Source organism: Manis pentadactyla, chromosome 12 (assembly GCF_030020395.1).
Source record: "Manis pentadactyla isolate mManPen7 chromosome 12, mManPen7.hap1, whole genome shotgun sequence".
Lineage (NCBI taxonomy): Eukaryota > Metazoa > Chordata > Mammalia > Pholidota > Manidae > Manis > Manis pentadactyla.
Genome location: NC_080030.1, coordinates 64,114,553 through 64,128,474, shown reverse-complemented (window position 1 = coordinate 64,128,474; position 13,922 = coordinate 64,114,553). Strand labels below are relative to the sequence as shown.

The 13,922-nt window shown below is 41.2% G+C and overlaps 1 protein-coding gene across 6 annotated transcripts in view; it reads left to right on the top strand.

Annotated features, from left to right (window-relative positions):
- Nucleotides 1-1,285: 1,285 nt before the first annotated feature.
- The window catches only part of NCOA7 (nuclear receptor coactivator 7), a 152,801-nt gene continuing 140,164 nt past the window's right edge, over nt 1,286-13,922 (top strand). For 3 of the 6 annotated variants that reach the window (XM_036903891.2, XM_036903890.2, XM_036903892.2), the window contains exon 1: nt 2,176-2,377. The gene's annotated coding sequence lies outside the window, so the exon portion shown is untranslated. Of the gene's footprint in view, nt 1,668-2,175; nt 2,378-13,922 lie in introns of those variants that run through there. The other 3 variants (XM_036903886.2, XM_057489285.1, XM_036903888.2) reach the window with 3 other exon arrangements.

The window sequence follows — 13,922 nt, the reverse complement described above, 5'->3', positions numbered from 1 at the left end:
TCCTCTAAGCTGGGAGCAGAAATCTTTATTAAACTGGGATTTTCACTGTAATAAGATGTTTTAATAAGCATATAATACAGCATGCAGTCCTAGAGGAGTTCATGAAAATAGCTGGGGATCCTTAAATTTCATGCAATGTTTTTGAAAGGTTGACAAACATTTTGTAACCAATGGCTACTACTTTTAAGATATACTGTTATATCTTTAATTTAAAAAATCACTAATTTGCTTCTTGACAAAACATGGGGATCATATAAAAACAAAAGGGGACTTTTGGTGGCAAAAAGGCAGAAACCCTCAAGAATTGCAACTCAAAGCTTATTTTCTGCAGAAACTACATTCTAAGGCAGACCTCTTCATTAATTTTGTTTAGGTGAGCAACTGCCAAATCCTCATTAAGTGACTTGATTCTATCACTTATACAAACACATTCCTATAATCGAGTTATTCTGAATATATTATGAAAAATATAGGTATCTTTTGAAAATAAACTGGGGCTCTAGATCAGTCAGAGTGCCTGGAAATGGCCAAGTCATGTGCTTAAAAAAATCACTAATTTGCTTCTTGACAAAACATGGGGTTCATAGACCCCTACCCAGTGCAGAGCCCACCCTGTTCCACACAGGACCTCCACTTTGCTTAAAAGAACTTATCTCAAAAAGTCTTTGCAGTTTTATCACAGTTTGTACTGTTATGGAACATGTCTTCTCTTTGCCTGTTTTTAGTCAATTAGCCTGAGACTTCAAAATCATGAAAGCACTCATCAAAGAAGTGTGAGAGCGGCTCAGTTGCTCTGGAGATCCCAAGCCATGAACTCAAACAAAATCAGCTCTTTAAATTTTAGGAGCCTAATTTCCCCTTGACTGTAATTTGCCAACAACACAATGACTAAAGAAAAAAGAAAAATAACTCAATTCTTCACATTCAAACCGAAAAGATGTCAATCTGAGGCCCAACCTGATACAAGCTCTGCACAGAATTGGGCGATTACTCCATTATTTTGCAAGACAGTGACCACTTACAACTGAAATACCAAGGCCACCACTGCTAAAATTCTTTGTTCTACCTTCATGAGAGGCTGTTACAGCATCAGCAGCCCAAGGAAGGCCACTATCTAGTGTGCCAGTGTGGATGGCCTCTGACACACCAGTGTTATCTATCAGACCAGCTGCAGGCTCTGCCTTGGGGTTTTCTGTGAGGGTAAACCTCACGGCCAAAACCTCCGAGTCATCTTGCAGTGCTGATCATGGGGCCGTAGAGGGAACAGTTCCCAAGTAAGGATGGGAAGCTCCCAGGCACTGCCCTACTGCTGATGCAGATCCTCCCAACCTCGGCTCTCTCGGGTCTCTGCCAAAGGACGGCCTGCAGGACCCAATGGCTACGTCTCTATTGCTGTAATGATTGCAACTTGGCAGCATCCTGGATGCCGAGTCCGGGACGGGGGCAGGAGTGGAAGGAGATGGTGGGCCCCTTTGCGAAACGCAACGCCGGAAGGACAGAACGATGAATTTATTGTGGCCAGTGGTCCCCGAGCTGGAAGGGAACTTGAGGCCTTAGAGCTCGGGGAGACGCTCTGTAACTCCAGCTCTGCTCGCAAAGCCCTACTTCCCACTTACAGTGGTGACCACGGACGGCCAGCCGTAGGGGAGGGAGACGCCCCGGGCGAGGTAAGAACACCCTTGCAGGTTCTACTGCCTGGCGTCCGGCCGCCGGGGTGGCAACGCGCTCGCTCGTGGGAGGTGCCACAATGGGCCGAGGCCTGCGGAGGCCGCGCGCGCGCGCTCTCCGGGGCGGAGTCGCCGCGCCCGGGTTGCGGCTGTGCTGAAACAGCGGAGGCTGCAGCAGCCGGGAGTGGCAGGGTGCCCAGCCTGCCAGCTCGGAGGTCGCTCGGGCGGCGAGAATGCCGCGGTTGCAGCCCAAGCCGCAAAGCAGGGCCGCCGAGCTCCCCGGCTCCCGCCGCGGCTGAGGGGCGCCGAGCGTGGCGCGGACCGGGCGGAGCTGGAGGCGGGCGCCTGCCCGGCGTCGCGCCACCCGCAGCTCCCCGCCTCCGGCCGGTCCGTAATCTGCCGCGGTCGATGCCCTGACAGCGGACGCAGCTGCAGGGCTGGCAAAGCGCCGAGCGTGGGGAGAGGCCTGAGGAGTCCCGACTGCGGCCGCGTCCACCAGCTCCGGACGCGGGTCCCCGGGGCCGCGCGCCTCGGCGCTCCTCCTCCCTCCGCTGCTCTTCCTCGGCGCCCGGTCCTCCCCCGACCCCTCCTTCCGCCCACCCCAGAGGATGCGCTGCCCCGCCCCGGGCAACAGAGGCCACCGTTCCCAGAAATGCGTGCGCACGATCCTCTTCTCGCTGACCCAGGGAGCCGGCGCCCCCGCCCTGTAGGTAGGTGGGTGAGGCGGGGACCAGCCCCCGCGCGCGCCGCGGCTGATGCTGCCGCTGGGGAGGGGCGGGGGGCAGGGGCCAGGCCCCGCCAAACTCGCCTCCCGCCGGGGCTTGGTGGGGCGCAGAGGTGTGCTAATGGCGCTGGGCGCCAGCCCCCTGTTCACCTGACAGCCTCTCCTGGCGAAGGAGTGAAGAGCTTCACCCTTCCCTATCCCACCTCTGGGCCCGGCAGGGTGAGCGCTGCTGGCGGGGGTGGGGAGGACCAGTTGGCCTTTGGCTCGTGTGTGTGTTGAGGGGGATGGGGGGACACCGTTGGATTTTCAGCAGCTCAGGTATAAATACGTCACGATGTGTTCTTCGACTGGACAAGCAGATGCGTTCTTCCTGTTTTAGCCAAACGTGTAGCCACGAAAAGCGTTATTTTAGCGGCATATAAAAAGTCGCTGTGGATTTGTGTATTTAAGAGCTGGCTGGCTGGCTGGTATTTAAAATTGATGGCCCAAACCCTTAGAGTCAACATTTTGGGGTCACTTCTAGGGTCCTTCTAGAAGTCTTATTAGTCCGGAGATAGATGAGGCTAGGGTATTCCGGGGCTGCCTACTTGGGAGCCTCCAGCTTACGTGAAGGGATGTGTTAACAGTGGCAAGTTTGATACAGGTGTCGGAGTTGATATCTGCTGGAAGGATGCACCAAATTGGCCAGCAGAGGCAGCTTTGGGCATATGTTAGCTTCCAACTAGGTGTTAACAGTTTGTATTTCTGAGAAACTGGTTATGAGTTATTTCTTGTCCAAGTGTAAAGTTCAAACATCAGAGTTTTTGGCAAGATTATTCACAGGCTATCATTTAAAAATTTTTTTATATTAAGCAATAAGGTTTAAAGTTGTGGAAAGTGGATTATTGTAAGCTCCAGTTCTGTATCAACCTGTTAAGGTTTAGAGTTTTGGAAAATAAACTGGTGTAAGCTCCGTGAGGACAGTCTTCACCTTGTTCAATCTGTAATCCCCTGCCTCTGATGCATAATGAACTGTCATTACTTGTTTGTTGAATGAATTGTGTTCCACGCTTCATCTAAAGACAATATAGAATTAAAATGTATTTGTCCTGTGGCTATTGACATTTAATTGGATATTAAAAATTGCTTCTTTGTGTAGTCAAATACGGTTATCTTAACATCTAAATTTGAATTTTGACATTTTTTAGGACCGTATATGCCATATATACTATCCTTCTCTATTTTGTTATTAAATGAAGTAATTGTCCCCAACTCCTAATATAAATTCATTTCATGTCTAAGCTTACAGATTTTCCAATCTCACTGGTAATAAATTCATTTCAATTAAACTTAATTTTAAAAAGTGCAATTCATGTTTAAAATTCCAAGTTACTCCAGAGGTAACAATGATTTGGTTAATATGTGACATATTAACTCATTTTAGAGTTGAGTTGTGGTTGATCTAATTATAATGTGTTTTATTATAGGTAAAGGAGAAAATAAAACATTAAGTGTTCAAGATTCAAAATATATGGTATAGTACGCATTTTCAACTGTATGGGTTTTCCTCAATATATAAACATCAATTTCCAAATTTGACAGGGTGGTGGTATAATCAGTGGTTTGGAAGACTCAGTGCTTTCTGCTTTTACATTTATGGCATCTTGAAAATATCAAGGTTAACTGCGTCACATTTCATTTGCTTTATTTTTACACTATAGTATTTCCTGTTCTGATTTTTTATTTTTCTGTTATGTAAGTTGTTGGAGTCAGTATTAATCTCTCTTCAATCATAATTTTGCTTAACAAAATTACCTGAGAGTCATCCACTCATTTATTTTCTTTCTTTCATTCCTTTTTTGTCATTTAAATACCTCTTCACCATCCTGAGTATGTATTACCTTCAAAGACTTACTTTCACAAAACTGGTAAGCCTTAGTTTCTCTATTGCTTCTCCAGCCTACTTGGATACTTCCTAGATGGTGAGGAAATAACACTTCCATGTAAAAGGTAATAAGATGGGGAGAGCAAAAAGTGGGGCAGTTTATGAAAAATATGTTGTGATTTAGTAAAACAAAAGTTTCCCCATGAAATAAAGATAATTACATTTTATACATTTTAAATTTGTTATAAGGGATATTGAGCACATAATTTACATTGTTCTTCCTTGATCGCTTTAAACTTCTCAAAAGAGCTTTCCCCTATGGTTATAGTAAATTTTTTATTTTGCTGTAGGTCATAAATACTTATTTGTTCATTTGACAAGTAGAAGTTGAACACTTAGGCTGTGCTGGTGCTCTTGGCCTTGAAATTGAGCAAATCAGAGCAGCTTTCTAATCTCAGAATGAGAGAGGCATTTTTCTGTGTGTGTCCTGCATGCAAATGTTCAGTGTCTCTGTGATTGGGTGACTCACTACCTGGGTTCTGTCTGGTGAGCCCCCAGCAGTCCGCCTCCACATGCACCACTGGAATGCAAGTCTAAGACCTGAATTTACTCGATCTTATCTTTATGTATCTTCCCCAAGTTCTGTAGCTGAAACCTCTATCTCTTCCTTGCTAAGTGTTATTTACTGTCCTTTCTTCATTCCAGCCCATAATTTTTGTTGCTGTTTATATCCAGTAGGATCCACTCAATTCACAGCTTTTAGAACCAAAATTGTTATGATTGTGGAAAATACATAGAAAAGAAATTTGTATAATCTTGAATTTCAAATTGAAGAAAATTTCTTGTGTACTAATTTCCCCTCAACAAGGGTATAGAATGCCTTTGTTTCTGCACATGCCAGAAAATATGATTTGTCTGCTTATAAAGTTGATCAGAAGCTTAATTGAAGAAAATGATATTTACCAAGGGGTGGCAGAACAAAGGCCATGACATTCACCCATTCCCCTCCAATTCTAGGTGTTAGACCAGGAGTCCAGCCAGATCATCAGAACTATGTACTTTGGTTATGTTGTTTCATATCTATTCATCCATCTCCCTGAGTTGTGCTTACACTGAGGGATTCTATTAATAATGACAGTCACAGGAAACTTACTGATATATTACTTAAGAGATATTATTAAAAGACCATGTTCCCTTCTGCAGTTCCTGTTTGAAGACCCATGCAAGAAATTCCATTCAGTTCTAAATACCAAAGAAAGCTTTACGTCCCCTAAACAATTATTGTGTGTCTTTTTTTCATCATGCAAAACTAGACTCAGATAATTGATTATATTTCCCTTTCTGATTTTACAACTAGGAAAAACAGAGTCAAATTTCCAACTCAATTTTAATAACCCTATAAAACCCATGACCTAATATTGATGTTCTAACTTTCCATTTGATCTTGAGCTTCTGTTCTACTTTGTTTTTCTTGATTCTAATTTTTATCTAATTATATTTTCCCACTTTATTGAATTTAATATTTTAAGCTGAGTCACATCCTTTGTTCAGTAAGGCATAATATACAACATAAAACCTATAAATGAAAACATGTGCAAAATTGATCTCTGGACACATGTTTTTGATTTACATTGGTACCATTAAATATGTTTTGAACAAGAATTGCAAGTTTAGTGTATTTGAGCTTACATAGCCAAATGGAAAACAATGTTACATAGTTTTGCAAAACTGAATTGCACTTATTTTTAACTATTAAACTTATGACCACTTATTTAAAATTGGTAAAACCATTCAACTTAAATCAATTCATTCCATATAATAAAAACCAGTCATCTTCAAAGGGCTGGTAGCCTAAACTAGCTTAACACTTACAACACCAGACCTCACATCTGACCTCTTACACATCAGTAATTTATTTTGTTCATCTTTGGTTTAATACATTAGATACAGATTATTCTTTGAGCCTCTCTTATTTACCATAAAATTTAGAAGATTGAGCCCCGTAAGCTGATCAACCAGACTTTCTTCATTATGGTGTTTTCATAACTACCTGCTGAGTTGCTTGAATTTAACCAGGTAAATAGCTTTTTACATCTATATGATGGCAAGTTCAATTTGATATATTTACCACCCAGGTCAACAGAGAGAGTGCCTTTCTCAAGGGTCATTCATGGGTGCAATCTAGGAGCCTTTGGTGTAAAAATAACCTGAATTCAAAGTGCAATTTGAAACATTGGAGGGAGCTTGGAGGCAGATGTGGGCAAATTTTTACAAAAAGGCAGTTCTATAATATGGGGGCATTCTGATAACCTCCATGTCTTTTTAAAGAAAAATTATTTTTAGAGTAGGCAGTATCTTCATGTGATTCAAAAGACAAGAGGATTCCTTCTCATCCTCTTTCCCTAATTACTTGCTCTTCCTATCCCGTGGCAAGCAGTGTTACCAGTTAATTGAGACTCTTCTAGTGACGTTTTATGTATATACAAGCAAATATGAACATTCAGTCTGCTGGATTTATTGCCTCGCCATTTATTTAGTTCCCTTCTCTCCGTTCCCCCTGCCCTTGTTTGATTCCTCAGATGCTTTGGACTGTTGCCTACATTTTACTTTCATTCCACATTTCAACCAGTCTTCCTTTTTAAACTTCCTTCTTCAGACCTCCCAAAGATTTCCATTCTGCAAAGGAAGGAATCCACCATGAATCCTAGTCTGGTCTCTTGGACCCTGAGGAATCTATCCCTTGTCCCCTACCCCTCCCTATCATGCATTTGGCTCACAATTGTTCTTAACTCATTCCCTCTACCCCCCACCCCAACCAAATCATGGATCCTTTTAAAAATCTGATGAAAGTGTGCAGTCTCATCACACACCACAGACACCGTCTTGCCTCCATGCCCTTGTTTATGGATCCCAAGTTAATCATTTCTATGTTAGCCATACAAAACTGACGGTCACTTTCTGCACATGCATAGCATATGATTTTTCTTCTCCATGCTTCCTCTACTTAGAACACTATGTCCTCCTATTTTCATTAGCAAGGCCATTCATAATTGAGATTCCATAAACTCATGGAGCCTACTACATGTAATTTAGTGTTCCAAGTAGGTTTCCCTAGTGGGAACAGCCATTTTTCATAAACAGCAAGATTGCCTTTCTAGTAAAAATTGACTATGATTTTGGATAGCATGCTGAAATTGGTTAAAAGAAAAAAACCCCAAGTTGAAGGTTTTTTTTTTAACCATTCATCCGTCTTCTACTCTCCCCTCTCCACCAATAGGATACATGTCTGTATCATTTTCTTTAGCATCTCTGCCTTACTTCACTAATTCTCTCTCAAGCACTGTGTTAACACTCATTGAAAATAACTTTCATATTTATTGTGGCCCACATCTGGGAGGGTGTCTTTTATTCCTGCACCCCGTTTGCCTCTGTAGTTGCAATACAATGCAGTAAAAGCCTTCTAATAGGGTACTACTGAAGTTTAGTGGTCTAATAGGAGACAAGGTTACTCTTAAGAAATTAAAAGTATTAAACACTGACCCTGATATGTGACATGAACCATCTAGAGAGAGGTCCATGCTGATAAGTGATTCCAAAGTAGGTGAATGAGGTATTTTTAATTCCAAGCCAAGTAAACAGAGGGTGCCCAGATGCTCAGTTTTATTGCAAAGTATCTGTCATAAGGTAATTTGCTGTTGACTGATTAACAGAGGATTTATAGTAAGAATTTAAAGTTTTTGTTCAGCCCTGTTCATGTGCAATCCTCTGATTTTGTGGATGATTCTGACCACTAACCAGGTATGCTGTGTGGAATAGGAAAATTTCATGAGATGGTTCTGTGTGAGTTCCCTCAAGATCTTTCATTGTCCATCTATAATTCTGACCTCACTAAGCAAGCATGAGATTTACTGATTTGTTGCCCCAGGCATATTGATACCAGGATTTGAGGGTGTCTTGAGTATAATTAAGAAATATTCCAGCCACTAGATAGTGGAATAAAGTATGATTTCAGGCTTTCAGTCTGTGGAGAGGGCCTGTAACAGTTGAGCCCTCAGCCCTAGGTCCTGGTGATTTCCCCAAGGAACTGCCGGCCTGTAGGGTCCCACTGAAACAGCTCTTCACAACTGTCTAATATCTCCAGTCACAGCACCTACCCAGTTCAAGGTAGTATTTCTGAACTCTTTAAAAAGCATTCTAATAAGGAATAGTAGTCCATTCAGGCTGCCACAAAATACCGTAGACTGGATAGCTTATAAACAGTGAAATTTATTGCTCACAGTTCTGAAGACTGGAAGTCCTGGAGGGTGCCAGCATGGTCGAGCTGTGCTGAAGGCCCTCCTCCAGGTCACTGACTTTTCACTGTGTCTGCACGCAGTAGCAGGAGATAGGGAGCTCTCTGCGGCCTCTTTTATGAGGGCACTAACCCTGTCACAAGGGCTCTGCCCTCATGACTTAATCACTTCCCAAAGGCCGCCCCCAATACCATCGCTTTGGCATTTGGTTTTTGACGTGTGAATTTTGGGGGTGTGCAGAACACAGACCTTCATTCTACAGCAGGAATGGAAAAATTCACAAAACAGGAAGTACACATGGCTAAGACATGAAAAAATATTCAACTTCATTTGCATCAAAGGAATGCAGATTTTAATTAGATTTTAAAAGTCCATAGCAATGCCAGCAAAGTGGAGGTTGGGTTGTATTCCTTTGTCATGGATGGCGAGAGGGAATGTTGGTGTACCTCAGATGGACAGCAGTTTAGCTTATAGAATCCCTTCGCACCAGTGATTTTTATCCTTCGAGTACATCCTAAGAAACTCGGGCTTAATTTCAATGATAAACACATTGTCTCTGGGAGACAGGTGTATGGTCTTAACTCCTCCTCTGAGGGTTAAGGGGTTAAGAACAGGAACGCTGTAAGCAGTTGCCTGGCTTAGGGTCCTAGTCCACCATTTACCAGCTTTATGAACTTGGGCAAGTTAATTTCTCCTTGGTTTTCTCATCTGTAAAATGAAGATAGTGGTATCTACCTTCTACATTGTATTGAGAATTAGTTAATATGTGTAAAATATTTGGAATCCTGTCTGTCACAGAATAAGCAACTATAAAAGTATTAGTTATTATCAAGGGTAGTACTGTGAAAACTTGAGACAGATCCAACAAGGAAGTAATTTTTTTAAGTGGTAACACACCAAACTGTATGTACACAAAGATCCTAGTTTGATTTTAAAATGCACCTGTGTAGGAAAAAAGGACAGTGACAAAATACCAAAGCATTTTTCCCCATTGATGGGATCATAGGTAATTTCTATTTTCCCAGTTTTAGTTGTTATCCATATGTGTTACAGTGAAGAAATTATTAAAATTAATGTTACAGGATTCTTATATTCTCACCATTTCTTTGCAAAATGCATATTCATTTTGACAAATTTTACTTCCTTCTTTCAAAGCTATGAATATTTCACTTCCCCAACAAATTTACCCACATACCATCTGCTTGGTATTTTCCTGTGTTTAGCTTGCTTGTTTTGTGTATACATCAGCCTCAAGGCTAGTTCTTCAAGAAAAAGTAGAACCAAGTGAAATGGTTTATGGGATTTCTGTAGTGGTGTTTCTTTTGGAAGTTTAAGCCAGAGTGTGCTGCTTAGATGATAGTGGTACTGTATCCTCGCCAGGTTCAAGCACTCAGCCTTATTATCTCCCACTCCCCACCTGCATGAACTCAGCACAACAGTCGGGCGAGAATCCTCAGTAGCCCTCACACACGGGGGTAATTCCTCCCTCCAGGCTTGGGCTGCCTTCTCTATGTGAAATTTCCTTGCAAATTTTTTTCCTTTACAGCCAATACTCTGTACCAGATTGATACCTAATTCCGTGAACACTTTCCAAGACTACCCCTGATTATAGCTCTTTCAGCACTTCAATGTTTGTACCATCTATTAAACACTGGCTTGTTTTATGGCTTAGGAGCTTGTAGGTAAGTTGATAGGGCTTGTGTTTTATCTTCTCCTATGTCCTTCAGTTTTCTGGTACAGTGGTGTCCACCTACAAGCACATGTAACAGGAAGACTGAATGTTGTGTTGATAACATTCTTAAGAGATGATTCATGAGTTTTTCTATTCCCATTTTCCCCTTTGCTCGTTTGTCAAGATATGAATGTTGTATCATTTGGTTCTTTTAGTCATAGATATTTGCCTGAAAATTTAATAATAAGTTTTCATTCCTAAAGCCTAAAAACTACAGGGTCAATTGCATAGACCACCACACTTAGCAAATGCATTTACAATTGGGGTCTAGTAATATACAAATGAATCCTAGTTGCAAGGACACCTGTGTCATGAACTGTAAAATACTGCTTGTTTGATCAAGAGAATTTCATGAATTTGCCAGAGAATGTTTAAAATTCATAAGTACATTAGATTCTCATAGATCTTGCATTTCCTGGAAAGGACCAAATCCTAGGAAATGTTTTCACATATCTGCTCTGTAGTCTAGTCTGTACCAGTGGTTTCCCAGCCAGGGTTCATGTGCCCCATGAGGATATGGGAAGAAATCGTTATAATGTTTGTATCTTTTCATGACTTCTGTTTTATAATGAAATATGTTAGTGCGGAAGACATGTTTTTTAATTCAGTAAAAAATACTCAATTTAGGATTTCAGGCTCAGATACTTTGATTGATGTGGAATATAACTTTTAAAACTGGAGACCACTAATCTAAATAAATAAACCAAAACAAAAGAACATATTATTCCACAATCTGAGTCATTTTCTGTTAAATATATAACCACAACAGCTCAAAAATCAACTTATTAAATATAAATCCTTGCCCAGCCTAAACTAGGAATTGTAATGTGTGTGGGTGCATGCATGCTCATGCATGTAAAATGTAAGACACATTCCCTGCCTTTAGAGAGCTTAAGTCTGATTGGAGGAAATGTGGGCATGAGGAGTAATTAATTAGAAAATGGTACAAGAGAGTGTTAAGTGTGTGCAGGAAACCTGGCAGTATGACTTTGTTAGACTAAAATCACTGAAGTGTGCTGAGAGTAGCGTAATACATGGTGATGTTACATTCCCAGAATATTTCAAAACCCCTTTTATGTTAAGATTTTTCCTAGACAATCAGGTCAGCTCTTAGTGCACCTACTCAAATAAGCAGTGCTTGAATTATCTCCTGGGTACAGATGTTAACTGTGTGAGCTTTCTGCTCTAATAATCAGAATAGTGTTTACCAATGCTCACAAATACATGCCCACATTTCCTTTAAATTATAAGAGAAAGTGGCGGAATAGACATGATAGGAAAGTAATGTAACATTTTTGATGCAGTATCCTTTTGGAACAGTGAGAGTATATAAAATTTAAAATAAGTGCATTAGTTTCCTAGGGCTGCTCTGACAAAAGAACCACCAACTGAGTAGCTTTAAACAACAGAAATTCATTGTCTCACAGTTCCTGAGGCTAGAAGCCTAAAATCAAGGTGTCAGCCAGGTCATGATCTCTCTGAAACCTGTGGAGTAATCCTTCCTTGCCTTGTCCGGCATTGAGTGACTTCCTGGCTGTTCTTGACATTCCCTGGCTTGCAGCTGCATGACTGGGGTCCTGCTTCTCCCATCTTGTAGTGTTCTCCCTGTGTGTCTCTGTCTTCAACACGGCCGTCTTCTTATCAGGACCCCAATCACATTGGATTAGAGGCCCACTACACTCTTAGTGTTCATCTTAGTTCATCTTAGTTAATTACATCTGCAGTGACCTTCTTTCCAAAAAGGTCACATTCGGGAATATGTTGGATACAACGTCGACATTTTTTGGGGGATGACACAGTTCCACCCATAACAGTAAGTTATATCAAAGTTGATAGATCGATATAGCAAGATATGCAAAAGTCACCCTTGGTGTCAAATGATGTCTTCTTATAGCTAAACTTCCAAAGCCATGCATATTGGTTATGGGGTGAATGACAGCTGGAAGGAAAGTCAGCTGTCTTGGCTATGTGTGTTAATTGCCTGCTTCTGTCTTTGGGCTTTGGTATTCTAGGCCTTGGTAGAATTATTCTTAGAGACAACAATGTATACTATGTGGCTGTGATTTTCCTGATAAAAATCCACAAAGTAGTTTGTGGATCAGGATATTTCTTAGGGTGTGTGGGATGTTTTTTGTTCTGATAATGCTGCACAACAGCCTCCAAATGTTAGTGGCTTAGAACCACAAATACTTATTTCACATTCATGAATCTGCAGGTTGACTGCAGTTTGGCTACTCTTGGCTGGGTCTGGCGGGGCTGGGCTGGACTCCAAAACTGAAGTAGGAGTTCAGATCTGTTCCACATGTCTTTGTCCTGGGCCCTGGAATAAAAAAGGAGAAGCAGCTTCCTGGAACATACTCTTCTGGTGCAGAGCAGAAACTTGTCAGGCCTCTTCTTAGAGCCTGAAGTTGAAATAGGTCCACTTAATCCTCTGTCTCTTGGTCAGAACAAGCCACATGGCCAAGTGGGCAGAGATGTACAATTGGCCCTGACCAACACAGGTCTGAGTGCTCAACTCCACTTACATGCAGATTTTTTTTCAATAAATATATTGTAATTATTTTTTGGATATTTGCAGCAATTTGAAAGAACATTTACTTTTCTCTAGCTTACTTTATTGTAAGAATATAGTATATAATACATACACAGAAATGTGTTAATTGACTGTTTATGTTATCTGTAAGGTTTCTGGTCAACAGAAGGCTATTAGTAGTTAAGTTTTTGGAGAGTCAAAAGTTGTGTGCAGATGTTTGATTGCACAGGGGTCAGCAACCCTAAAGCCCATTTCCCACTGCCCTTGTTGTTCAAGAGTCACCTGTACACTCTGCCTGCTACTGCAAAGGTGGCATAACAAAGGGTGTGGGTATGTAATTCCCTTTCAGGAAAAGAGTGCATAATTGAGAACAGCAATCCAGTCCACCAAAGGGTTGTTTTCTTCTGAGTTCTACAAGAACTTTTATGTCAAGCAACTTAATAAACCTTTAAAAGAAAACATATTTAAACCATAGACTTGATTTCCTAACCCAGTCTCCTGGAAAATTATAGTTGGAGATCATATAAGTAACATTTGTTTCCAAGAAGAGGTCATAGTACTTCCCAGTGATGATTTAATTTTGTGTTAGGCAGATTGCCTGCCCCTTACACACTATTCATTATGCCTTCTTCCTGAACCCGCCTTTGTGTATTTACCCATTTTAGTCTATACTAACCAAAGCACTATGTACCCACTCTGTCCTTATCTCAGACATCTGAGGCAGAATCTGGTGGTCCTCTTAAGTATGCTCTGCAAGAGAACATTTTCATTAAGGCTAAAACTACTTCTGGTTTACAGATGGGATTGTTGATTGCATAGCACTATTGAAATGTTAACCATGAATGGTTGGTTGTTTTTGGTATTGTCCCCTTCAAACACCTTCCCTACCACGCTGGCCCAGGTGGCCTGGCCCTTTTCTTTCCATTAGCACTTCTCTGTGCATAACATATTTTGGCATTACTTTTTATCACATCCTTTTTTTTCTGGTGGTTTTATTTATGTAAATTTTATCTTGTCAAATACAAAAGTTTGTATGAGCACCTTCAGTCCTTTTTAATTTATAGATTTTGGATAAATAGTACCATGGTAGGCATGAAACAGGTTCTTAGG